This window comes from Camponotus floridanus, unplaced genomic scaffold (assembly GCF_003227725.1).
Source record: "Camponotus floridanus strain SB8 unplaced genomic scaffold, Cflo_v7.5 scaffold14, whole genome shotgun sequence".
Taxonomy (NCBI): Eukaryota; Metazoa; Arthropoda; class Insecta; order Hymenoptera; family Formicidae; genus Camponotus; species Camponotus floridanus.
The window spans coordinates 1,585,809-1,598,498 of record NW_020229259.1 but is presented as its reverse complement, the minus strand read 5'-3'; the positions used below and the strand labels follow the sequence as shown (position 1 = coordinate 1,598,498).

Here is a 12,690-nt window from a genome sequence, read left to right as displayed (position 1 = left end):
GTGTGTGTGTGTGTGCATACTTTAAAAGTATACTTATAGATATATTTACGATTTAAAAATTATTACAAATTTTTATACATATTTTCATAAATTATTTCAATTTCTGAAGAACTGGGTAACTTAAATTCTCGAATAAAAATGCTTTACGTACTTAAAAATTAGATATAAAAGAATTAAATATAGAGAGTAAGAAAATTACGTAGAAAAATGAAATTTGAATAAATATCATAAAGAAAGTTTGAACAAGAGAGAGAGAGAGAGAAATGAAATATTATAACATACTTAATTCATAATTATATATCATGTTCTGTAGCAATATAAATAATTCTATTTATGCTTTACAAGTAACCGACGTTTGTCGTTGACAACCGTGGCAATATTGAATTCGTCCTTGATAAACAATTATCGTCACCATCGTATATTGATTGACAATCGCGACAAACGAACTCTGGCATTAGCGAACCATTCAACACCATGCATATTTGGTCAACCGATTACCGTATTTTTCTGGAGCGCCCTTGAAATAAAATAAAACGGTTGTAAGTAAAAACTTTTTATCACACAATGCAAATATATTTTGTAATCTTAAATGATAAATGTTTTGCAAAAATAACATGTATATAAACTGATATTAATTAGATTGAATCAGTGATGATATTTAACCAATATTACAATATATAATATATACTAAAATATTATATCTCCAATAATTTATAAATAAATGTCGGCGAATAAAATTTAAAACATTTATGTAATAGTGTTGTTTATATATATTTTTATAATAAATATTAATATAAATATATATGAAATATATAAAATTCACAATATACATCAAGATTTCGCACAATTATTTGCATAAATTTTCAAACAGTTTAGTAAACGGAAAAAGGTAATTTACATATATTTTCTTAATACATAAATAAATGTATAATCATATATAAATAAATGCATAAATAAATTTCTTTTCAGTTAGATAACCGCAGGAAAAACAATGGAAAAAGCAATTTACTTCGCAAATATATCCTCGCAATGTTTCGAAAATAGCATGATAATACTGAATAATTGCAAAGCAAAGAAATAATAATTCCGTGAAATAGAGAATACAGGCACGATACAGGCGGGATTATCATTCATCGTTATCTGGATCATTATGAGAGAACAAGTCGGAATCACGATAAAAGAAAACCATGAATATTTTCTCGTATCGAAACGCTTCGAACGAGTGGTTACTGCGCGTATTCGGTCAGCCACGCGGCCGAGCCACTTACGCAGCTGTTACCTTTGTCACTTTTTGTGGCCAGTAGGGCCAGCTCGGTCGGACTTTATCCTAGCGCTTACTACTCGGAGTAGTTACTGGACGTAAGCGTCAGCCCGTTAGCTTTAGCGTGCGATACACACATAGGCTGACTGTTGGTCGCCCTCCTTCTCTCTTTCTTCCCTGTTGATCTTCCCGTTCTTCGATTCACCTGCTCTCACGCGAAGCGTCCGTCCCTACTACGTTCCACAGGGCGCCTCCCCTCTCCTCCCGCCCGTATTCCTTCCCCCTCCACCGAAATCGATGCTACTCGCGGATCGCGAGTTCAGTCTGCGACTGGCAACCGCGCGTATAACATCGTTTCTTCCTTTTCCCTCTCTCTCGTTCTTTTACGCCTCTTTGCTCCTCGCATGTTGATATCGCGCGAGTTTCCAAGAACGCCGAGGGAGAAGAAGCGAGAATCCCAATCGATGACGCGCGTCCGGTGTCGCTTAACTTAACCGATTAGGACGGTTTCGAGAAGAGGAAGAGAAGACAAGGTGGATATAATCGTAAGTTGAGAGCCGACGTGTCGACGATGAATTCCTGCGATCAGATGTTTCGCTGTTGCATCTTTCTGGAGCGATCTTGAGGCGGTGAATGTGCAAGGAATAACAACGCGCTCCGCTTCTACGCCGGCAGAATTGCTGATTCGGTGAGTAAGAATTAATAATGCCTCTTGAAATTTCAATGCGCCTAATGCGTATTCGTTCGATATTTTCAAAACAACGTCGTGAATATTACGCGACTCGATACACAAAAGTAAATAAAATTGCGGTCAAGGACAATTGATACCGACACGAGTGTTTTATCGCGTACAAAGGGTCAGTTCTCTAACAAAATTATACTTCGACTTTGTATTTTGTCCTGTAAACTATCGGAAAACTTTGTTTATGGTACGTACAGATTTATACGTGCTTTGATTCTCATTCTATCTCTTAACCTTTCTCTCTCTCTCTCTCTCTTTTTCTTTCTTTTCAATAAAATAAGTTCCGTTATGTAATCTTAAACAAAAACTCGCCAAATAAATATATTGCACGCTTATATAAATAGAGAGGAAGGTTAAAATAATAATTATTAATGGGAGGAAAAAGATTGGGATATCGTTTGTATGAAGCGAAATCCGTCGCAAGTAGTCGAATATGCGATTGGTCAGCCCCGTTGGCTTTACCGTGGACATCTCAGTGACAGTTTCCATTAGAGCGAACCGTAATACTCCGACAAGTCTGTCCATGGTGGTTTCTCTCGCGCGTTCTATCGCAAGAAATTTCATTCCTCTGCCACCCCCGACATCTCTCTTTCTCTCTTTTCATTTTCTCCCCCTCCCCCTCTCTCTCTCTCTCTCTCTTTCTTCTTAATCGCAATCTCTGCACGACGATGCGTTCTCCACGAATACGGTCATACGTGCACGGACATACGCGACCGGCCGGAACTTTGTTAATTAATTGCTTCGGAAATATAATCCACGTCGAGTGTAACTAATCAGCGAGAAACTCGGTCGGACGTTGACGGGCATGTTTGCTGCACCTATCACGTAGCGGGATGGAAATGTAATTTGCCAGGATAGAGTTAGCCCCGTTGAATGCCGCGGCCAACCTTCAGCCACCCCTCCCCTCCACCTCCTCACCCTCTCCTTCCTCTCTCTCTTCGATACCAGTCCCGCTTCGAGCCAGACCCCTCGTGCCCAGCGTGAGCCGCTCATTGATCGCTATTCTGGATTTCGCATGTAAGGATCCAACGGAGCAATCTGTTGTGGAAATAATGGTTCTGCGATGCACGCATTCGCCTATCAGTCTGTATTTCGATCCGAGGGTTGCGCGTATCGGTTAGCAAAGTTGCGATGCGTTGTATGCTTCGTGCTTCGCGTCGACCTGACAATGTGCGTTTCAAAAATCACAATTTCTTTGCGAGATATTAAACGGCTTACGTAGACAGGTTGTTTTAGACCTGATGAACCGTCTTTCAACTCTGATTCTTCAACTAATTTAAGAACCGATTTTTTCTTAATCGAAATAAACGTCATTATTTATATTATAGACTTCAGCAATTTCAATATATTAAATTATATATTATATAATAATTTATAAAGAATTTATAATAATTATATATTATATAATAATTATAAATTCAATATATTAAATTATATAAATATATTAAATATTTTTCGGCAAATAAAATTAGAAATCTGTCTAAAAAAAGTTTGCTTGAAGTTTAATATCAAGTAAAATTGATACAAAATTTACTTTAAAATAAAGTTTACTTCTCAAAAAAACCTTTATTTTCACACACAATTGCTTCTAACTAAAAACTATCCATCTTTTTCTTAAAAAATAATTTAAATTATTAAAATAAATAAAAGATATATGCAGAGAGTTTTGAATTTTAAGTTATATATTCCATACATATCTATAATATATTATTATGATTCAGGACATAAAATGATATGCTAATTAATAAAAACATAATTAAGATTTGACATATATTTGGTCCAACAGTGTGAATCATGATTATATTATAAATCTCAAAATACTTAATTAAAGTTTATTTATAACATCGAGAATTTAATGATATATCATCATGCAAAGAGATAATTAAAATTGCCAACTGTTGCGGATCTGTTACAATTCTCATAAATGCAACGGATATACGTGTTAATATACATTTAAAATTCAACAGCACGCGTATTAATTACGCACATAATTAGCTCTCTTATGAAGATTCTTTCGCTTCCCAGCGGGATCATTTCCATGTTTCAATCAATATTAATTCAGACCGAGCTTCATCAACTTGGCTAATGAAATCAACCTTTTTAATGTCGCGAAATATAAATTCAGGAAAGTTTTTCAACAAAGCAAATCTTGAGATATCGCAATTTATTTTAAAAAGAGGAAAATACATGTATCTAGACGAATAAATGTAAACAGAAAATAACTAGCATTGAGCGATGAGAAGTAATCGGACGTGCGTATGGAATAACCGATGGAGAGAGACACGGGGGGGAATTCGGAGTTTCGAGGATTACATGGAAACGGTTTCAGTGTCGGATATGTCGACGAATTCGCCGGATGGTTAAGCCAGCAGTTACGATTAAAAGCCGCGGACTTCCATCGTATCATTCACGTGCACATATACATGTATAGCGAGTCCACTCGTATAAATTATTTAACACCAAAATATCACGAAGAAATTACTAACAAAAGTTACGAGAGAGACTACATGTGCAAATTTATTCCATATAATGACAGATAAAAATATCGCACGCACGTATATATACTTATTGTTCTTTAGTTTCGATGGTATCTAGGTGTAAGTAAACCAAGAAGCGTGAACGATCAAGATGTCGCGTTTGCGTCGCGAAGAATAAAAGGCACTTGCGAAACAGGTGGACTTGAACACGATATTAGATTGCGACATTTGTACACTCGTGACTGTACATATGTCTGGCCTCAGTATGCGGTATGCGCTATGGCTGTGCGGTACCGTAATACAAATAGGGGTTGCTCCCGGGTGCGACGCCTGTACGGCGTAGCTTCACGCATCGCTTACTCATTGCTGAACATCCCCGGTCTCGTAGTTGGTGCCGCTCTTGGGACACGCGAAATTTACTTTAGCCGTGAGCGAAACTTTAAAGCGGCGTTTCGAGGACACCGTCGTCTACCGCGGCAAATAGCGTTTCAATCCGTGTCACGGAGTCAGCAACGTAGTCCTAGGTATTTACGTGAACGGCGGTATACATCGATCGTTTAATGCCAATGTCACGAAATGCACAAAGTTTCAAGCTTGTTTCGAATATAATTTAATGTCATGTATAGTCGCGAATTGGTCGACGGTCCATTTTGCGAGTTGGAAAGCAATCTTGTTGAAAGGGTCGTGTGTAATAATGTTAACGACCTACATTTTTTAAAATCTTTCACTTACGTGGAATAAAATGGCATTGTTGTACGATTAAACGATCGATTATTATACGTTAGTTGGTATTTTTTTAAATATATAGATGCATCGCATTTGGGACTGATTGCATAGTTTTATATATCGAGTTTTAAACTGAATTTATTTAACATGTAACTGTCAGAGTTGCGTTATACGAGGATACAACGATAACATAATGCCCCGTACAGCAGAATTGCTTTAAAAAACTGGGTCATGTGTTGCTACACGTTTATTCATATTTTCCTGCATAAATACATCTCGCATATGAGAAAACGTGCAAAATTGTTTTTTTTTTTGGCTATACAACAAACATTTCCGCTTTTTTTTCGCGAATATATCACATAGATATCATTTTGTGAAGAAAATGCAATTCGGCAATTATACAGCATGCTGTATGTTTTATCGCGTATATTACGCATTTTATCGATACAACCGCACTCTGCCAATTATTCGGATATCGTTTGCTATAAACATTAATCGAAAAATTAAAAGAGATGCAATAAGTCGAAAATATAATATTATAATTGTTTCATTATCATGCACAGAGTTTCATCCGCGATATATACTTTTTTCTTTTTTCAATTAATTTGCAATTATGAAAATGTTTGCAAACGTGCATGTTTGCAAGCCAAATAAGATTAGCTTTTGTTGTATTTTCCTTCGAACATCATTGACGGATTGAAAAAGCAAAGTTACCTAGTAATTTCAGGCATTTAAATGTATTGTGATTACGACTCGATATACAGAGTTTATCTCTCTATTATTTAATTATATTTTCGAAGTGTTTGCGCACACATGAAGAAAATTTGCGCACGTGCCAATTCGGTTTTGCAGAAATAACGCCATCTGTTGCGTCCATCGATCGACAATGCCTGGTGATCATTACTGACAAGGCACGTGGAGTTTATTGTCCTCGTAAATAAAATTCAATATCGACAAGATACGGCGACGGCATTTTGTTAGTCGGCTGCAATCGATAGGGCAAATAAATTTTGTCGAATTCCATTCGCCGTCATTTTATTCGCATAATTGCCGAGCGCCTTTATTTTTGCCGAAACAACAATAAACAAGAAAGGTCCGCAAAAGCTCACGATTGTGTAAATAACTGCGTGAATAAATACTGACGGCCGTGACTCGTATACTCTGCCAGTCTGACAAACACGGTCCCTAACTACTGCGATAACTAGCGCAGTTCATTTCGTTTGAGCGTAAATATCCAGGCATTGTGCTTACTAACATAATACGCGGAACACATTGTATCCTATCCCTAATTATTAATATTGCCTTTTAATACATCGACCACCATTAATTATTATTTTCATTACACAGAAGTTCATATAAGTATTATTGACAGATTATATTATTAATAGGGATATACTCTTAATCTCTTAATCTCTTACGACTTAATCTCTTGTTGAATTAATGTCTTAAATCAAGTTAAACATTTAAATTATTAATAAATGTAATAGGAGAATAGGAAAAAAGAAAAGAGAGAGAAAGAGAGAGAAAAACAGTAATCTAAATATTATATTATTTAGAAAAAAATTAGTTTATATTTAATCATGATCGCTAAAAAGTTTCTCCAATTACGAAACAACTAGGAAAAATTTTAATTCCGTTGTTGTTTAAAAAAACATAATTGTTTGAGTTATTACGCCCATTAAAACTGCGATTCTATTTAAGTATAAGGCATGAAAAAGCTAAATATAATACCTATTATACCTAATGCGATTAAAAGATCATTCCTATACGAATTAAGATGATTAAATTTTAAGTAGCTTGTCATCTCTAATGTGGATGATTAATAGGAAATGTTTTGTCCCCATAGTTGATAACGATGTCGATTTTCGATTTCCGTCCATATTACTTCCTTATCCATCGATCAATGAGTCGACGATGATTAGTCCGACTCTCAAGTCATTAGTACGCTTCGAGGCAACAAGCAGACGAGCTTTTCCATTATTCGTGACATATACGGCTATTTCTTGTTGGTTTTTCGGGCTATTCATTGCAATTTTCTTAGTTTTCATCAGAAAGTTTTGTGCGAGAAGATTAGGTCGTTGTAAATTAACAAACTCTTCTTATTGTTTGTTACACTATCAATAAATTCATTATATATCAGTACCTTTTAAATAAAATGTTATACCATGTACGATGTTTAATTTGCATATTTAATAATTTAATTTATATATATTTAATATAATTTAATTATTTAATTCATTTTCACAATTAAATGGTTTCTAAAAAAATCGCAACTTCAACGATGAAAAATTATATAATCTTTTTTTATTTTTATTCATTTAATTACAGTATAAATAAATAAAAAAGTCTTTAAAATTAAATAATTTATAGAATTAATTCCATTTTCGCTTCAATTTTCTAATTTTTTTTACGAGCTTCATTAATTTAATTCTTAAAAATTAAATTTAACATTAAATTTAATTGCTAAAAATTAAAACATAAATATAAATATAATAATAAAAATAAATGTCTCATAAATATAATAATAAAAATAATTTGTTGAGTGGATATAATCTATGGTATGCAAAGGCGAGTCTGGCCAGCAAGATCATGACTAGATAGATGGATCTACATCTAACTTACTCTGCGCCCGACAGATAAAGCCTTTGTTCGAGAGGTCAGACTTTCGAAAACTGTCTTATCGATGTACGTGTACTGTAATAAGGGTTTAAGATCCGCTAGAAGCCCGCGCCGAGGTTGTTAAACTTCCAAGCTTGCGAACTAGAAGTACCCGTCTGCCTTAAAGCCGTTCCACGATACTAGACTATCATTCGACTCTTGTAGATCAGCACGACGTCCCAGTAAAATAACCTGCGAAATTAGTCAAAAGTCTCTCTTATCTGTGTCATTTTCTAAGTAATGTACGCTTGTCGCATTTGTCTTCGACTGGTCGCGATGTGTTGCCTTTATACAAGCGCTTGTTATACAGTCTGAATGTCAGATCGTTTCGATGAACACGATCTTCGCGAGACAATAACCACCGACATAATGCAAACGTAATAATCGTGACAATTCGAACGGACAACTGCCGAGTATTGCAATATACATATGATAAGGCGGGCTTCCATTGCATGGAATCAACTTGTGTTCCACTTTCCGTGTAAGTAGAGTTGGAAGCTCCGTGTAGGACGAATCGAGTAATAGGGGCTTAAGACAGGCTTCGAGCTCGCTCGAGAATGTCGAACTTCCGTACTTCGGACCAGCGATCGTCCGCCTCGTTAAAGTCGTCCGACGTTATCCCCGATATCCACTTATGTTGGAAATCGCAATGGCACCTTGCAACCGCAAAACGATTCGCGAACTCGCACGTCGACGCGCAAAACTCGCGCGAGTCAAGCTCCTGATAAATTCAATATAAATGTTTCACATAACTGCCATGCAGAGTTGCTTGTGTAAGCAGAAAAATATGCGATATCGCTCGCAATTATTTTCAACGGGCAAATTTCATCAAGTGGATATTCTCTACGTGTGTTTATACAAGTTATTTATTTTAAAAGCAATGTAGAGTTGAATTTTCACAAACTCTTGTTAAAATCCATATATCCATTTATATCAACAAGGGTATTCGAAAATTATAACGTTTTAAAATTCCGCACTTATATGCACATGTGTACAATCACTTTCAATATAATTTATTATTTTAGAATATTCGTGAAAAATATCGCATGTTTAATGAAACACTCTTACAATACATTTATACTGTTTTAAATGAACTTTTATTGGTACTACCTTGGCGTAAATCTTTTAGAGTGGTCAAATGATATTCGACCATCGATAATACGCGTTCCTTAATAACGGCTTAAAACTGACTTCGAAGCTCACTCAAGAGTATTAAAGTTCTCTCCTTGTCGACTTACCTCGGTCGTTAGACTGCTCACGATATCCAAGTGTCTATTATACGTTAAGGTTCTTACATTACGTAATAATTAAAAGAGCAATCACTAGATGATTTCCTGATTTTCAAACGCATAGTTAGAATGTAAATCTTTATTTTATATATAAATTTAAACCATTATTTTATAAGATTCAATGAGACAAATCTTTAATACAATATCAAAGAATCGATATGTTTTTTACTTATAATAAGTTTAATCTTTTTAAATTAATCATAAAAAATATAAATAATATAAATAAATAATAATATAAATATAAATAAAAATATAAATAATTTTGTGCATTTATTTCTTGCTGAACAAATTTTATTGACCTTTGAAATTTGAGTAAATTTTTATTAATTCTTTTATATATACACTGTTATAATGTTATTTCAAATATTTTACTTAATATTTACTTAATATTCACTATAATGTTCAATTCTTTGCAAACATTTCACTCACCACATCTAACCGTGTTTGAACAATGTCTGCTTTCAATTAGGCGTAGAATGGTTCAGCTAAATTGCTTTCTAGCACATAGATACAATCATGCGATTATTTTTAAGCAAGACGTTAGATGATATGAAGGATTATTTCCTTCTATTACTCGTACATTGACACTTGTGAATACATGTCAATCTAATCTGACAGACGTCCAACACGTATTTTAACTAATACTTTTGAATACTAGCCGTCATTCTATTAATTAAACCTTAATTCGTAGATATATATAAAGTATATGAGATCACAAAAGAGAGAAAGAGAGACAGAAAATATCTATTCAAAAGCGAGCGTATTGAATACAATGATATGATGGAAAATGACAGTTCCATATTTGTGAGTTTATTATTCGAGGATTATTTTATGAGTAATGATATTGCTTCACGATAAAATTTATATTCATTAAATTTTTAATTTCAACCTTTAAATGTTTTCTTGTAACATTTTATATATTTTAATATTAAAAATTAGGTAAATTATATTTGAATATTAAAGAATTAGATAAATTATATATTAATATTAAACAATTAAATAAAACGATGAAGTTTAAATTTGATGTATTATGTAGCATTACCTCTAACGCATTACCTACATTCTACATAGACTGCACAACATTTAATTCACATACAATTTCTGATTTAATGTGCAAAATCACATACATATAAATACTCGCATTAAATATTTATAATATGCAGTAAAATCCAATATATTATAATATATAGTAGCATTTAATACTTTTTCTTTTTTCATTTTTTCGATTAATATTTTTATTAAAAATATAGAAATAAAGTATTTAAAATTACATTTTTTATTTTTATTAATTTCTCGAAATATATATATATTCGATAGATAGAAAAGAATTTGAAATAAACATAATAATTCCAAAAATCTACGTGTTATGTAATAATAATTTTGTAATGATAATGTTATGATCGATAGCACATATTTATAGGCGGTAATGATATTATATAAATAATTCTCAGCTGCCGGCTAATGTAATAAATTAATTAGTCGGCGCGAGGTGGATGAGCAAAGGATAAAGGCCTTCCTCATAAGTTTAATGGGCAATGACGCGCGATAAGATTATCGGAATAATGTAACGTGAAATTGCATTAAATTTAACTCGATATTCCTCGGGCTGAAAAATGCTTGAATCATATCGGTGAATCGCGCAACGCTAATGCCCCTTTTTCCCATCCCCTCTGGAAACTCGGCGCAAGGAAATATTTCACGGCTGACGCGAAAGTATTGGTCGGCGAAACTTAATTTTATTAGCAATCTAGAATACGCTGCGCCGGCAAAAACGTTCACGCAGCCGCGGAAATCGGCGGACATGAATCTGCATTAACTAAACGCCGAAGCCGATTTAATTTTAGTTACGAGTGTAAAATGATTGTTTTGGTTGGCGTAGAGAGATAAAATCTATACTTGTGAAACAGAATTGTCCCGAAAACGAGAAAAAAGAAAATAAAGAATAAATGTATTACAAATATATATATATATATATATATATATATATATATATATATATATACATTTTCTTCGCAAAACTTTATTTCATTTCCTTTTTTTTCTACATACAGAATATATTAGATAAAAAAATAATACATATAAAACTCGAGAAATATTAATTTTGCTGACACAATTAAATTTTTATAATTGGTTTTTTTTCATGTTAATCGAATTTAATTTGCGGTATAGAAATATTTTATCATCGCCATTAGTGCCATTAACGTAAAGTTCGAGAGACCGTGATTTTCCAGTAAGTGCTTATTTATTAATACTTCGCTTCAGCTTTTTGATTTTCGCCTTAAGAATAGATCTTTAGACTATTAATATAATGCGCTTGTGCAAACAGAAAGTTTCTGCATATCTTATGAATCATTTATACCAACAGTTTTCTCTCTTTCAAGTCAGAATTTTATTAGAAATCTTTCTTAAGTAGCTACAGCGGGGATAAATAATTATCAAAATAGCAAATTAGAAGAAGCAAAATAGAGAAAGCACCATGACAAATAATTTATTTGTTACTCATACAGTTAGTAGTTTATATTGACAAATAAAGCGATAAAATATTTTAAGTAAAGGTATATTTTAGTAGATAATTATTGTTAAGTTAAGGTATATTTTAGGTAATTATTGTTTGCAGAATTAAATAATTATTTGAACTTTTTGTCGTATTATATGTACTCTATTAAATTAAATAATCAGTATATTATCACATTAATAAGTGATTTTAATTATAAATATAATGTTACAAATCTTGAAATCTCATTGAGAAGATTCACTCAATAGTTGATTTTCCACTAAAACTTTACTGTCATAATCAATGAAACGTGCACATAAGACGGAGGAGTAAAGCGTGAGCGCTTTCACTGAAAATCAATGAAATATTCATTGATCTTCGTTGAAATCTTATCACTGCCTTAATTAATGACAATTTCAAAGGGTAGAGATAGTATCCGAGTGTTTGCGGCGAAAACTCAGTAATTAGCTGGAAATTAGCTAATTAGCAACTCGATATAGGTATCATGAATCGAGATAATAACAAGCTGTAATATGTGACGCGATCGTCTGGCTAAAACCGTCTTCGATGTTATATGATCCTCGGAACGTTTCTGGAGCAGATTCTTCGTAAAATCTCGTGCGAAACGTTTCATATATACGAGGCAAAAGCCAGCTCGGTTGCTCCTCCGACTTCTTCACGCCCGAAGAAGATGGATCCGATATCATCCTCGGGCAATCACGCCGCGGCACGAAATCTGCAGCGGCCTTATCGGCACCAATATCCAACGTCGAGAAAAGAATCACGATAGTCAGATACGATCGATCGCGGACTGGCAATCGGAAACAATCTGATAAAAGAGTAAAACGTGAAAGTCGAATGTTGAATGAAATCCTTTGGCCGGACTTTGTGCCTGGATGAGATGCGCTCTAATACAATCCCGATGGCAATCAAGATATAAAAATACTATCAGGTGTCGTATGTCATCTGGACAGTTTTATCTTTTATGTATATGTAGTACGATACAAAAATAGAGGATACATAACGCGTGTATACATAAAAAT

The 12,690-nt window shown here is 33.7% G+C and overlaps 1 protein-coding gene across 2 annotated transcripts in view; it reads left to right on the top strand.

Moving 5' to 3' along the window:
• Positions 1 to 1,574: 1,574 nt before the first annotated feature.
• The window catches only part of LOC105255638 (discoidin domain-containing receptor 2), a 77,956-nt gene continuing 66,840 nt past the window's right edge, over positions 1,575 to 12,690 (top strand). For both annotated transcript variants that reach the window (XM_011265049.3, XM_011265048.3), the window contains exon 1: positions 1,575 to 1,949. The gene's annotated coding sequence lies outside the window, so the exon portion shown is untranslated. The remainder of the gene's footprint in view (positions 1,950 to 12,690) is intronic.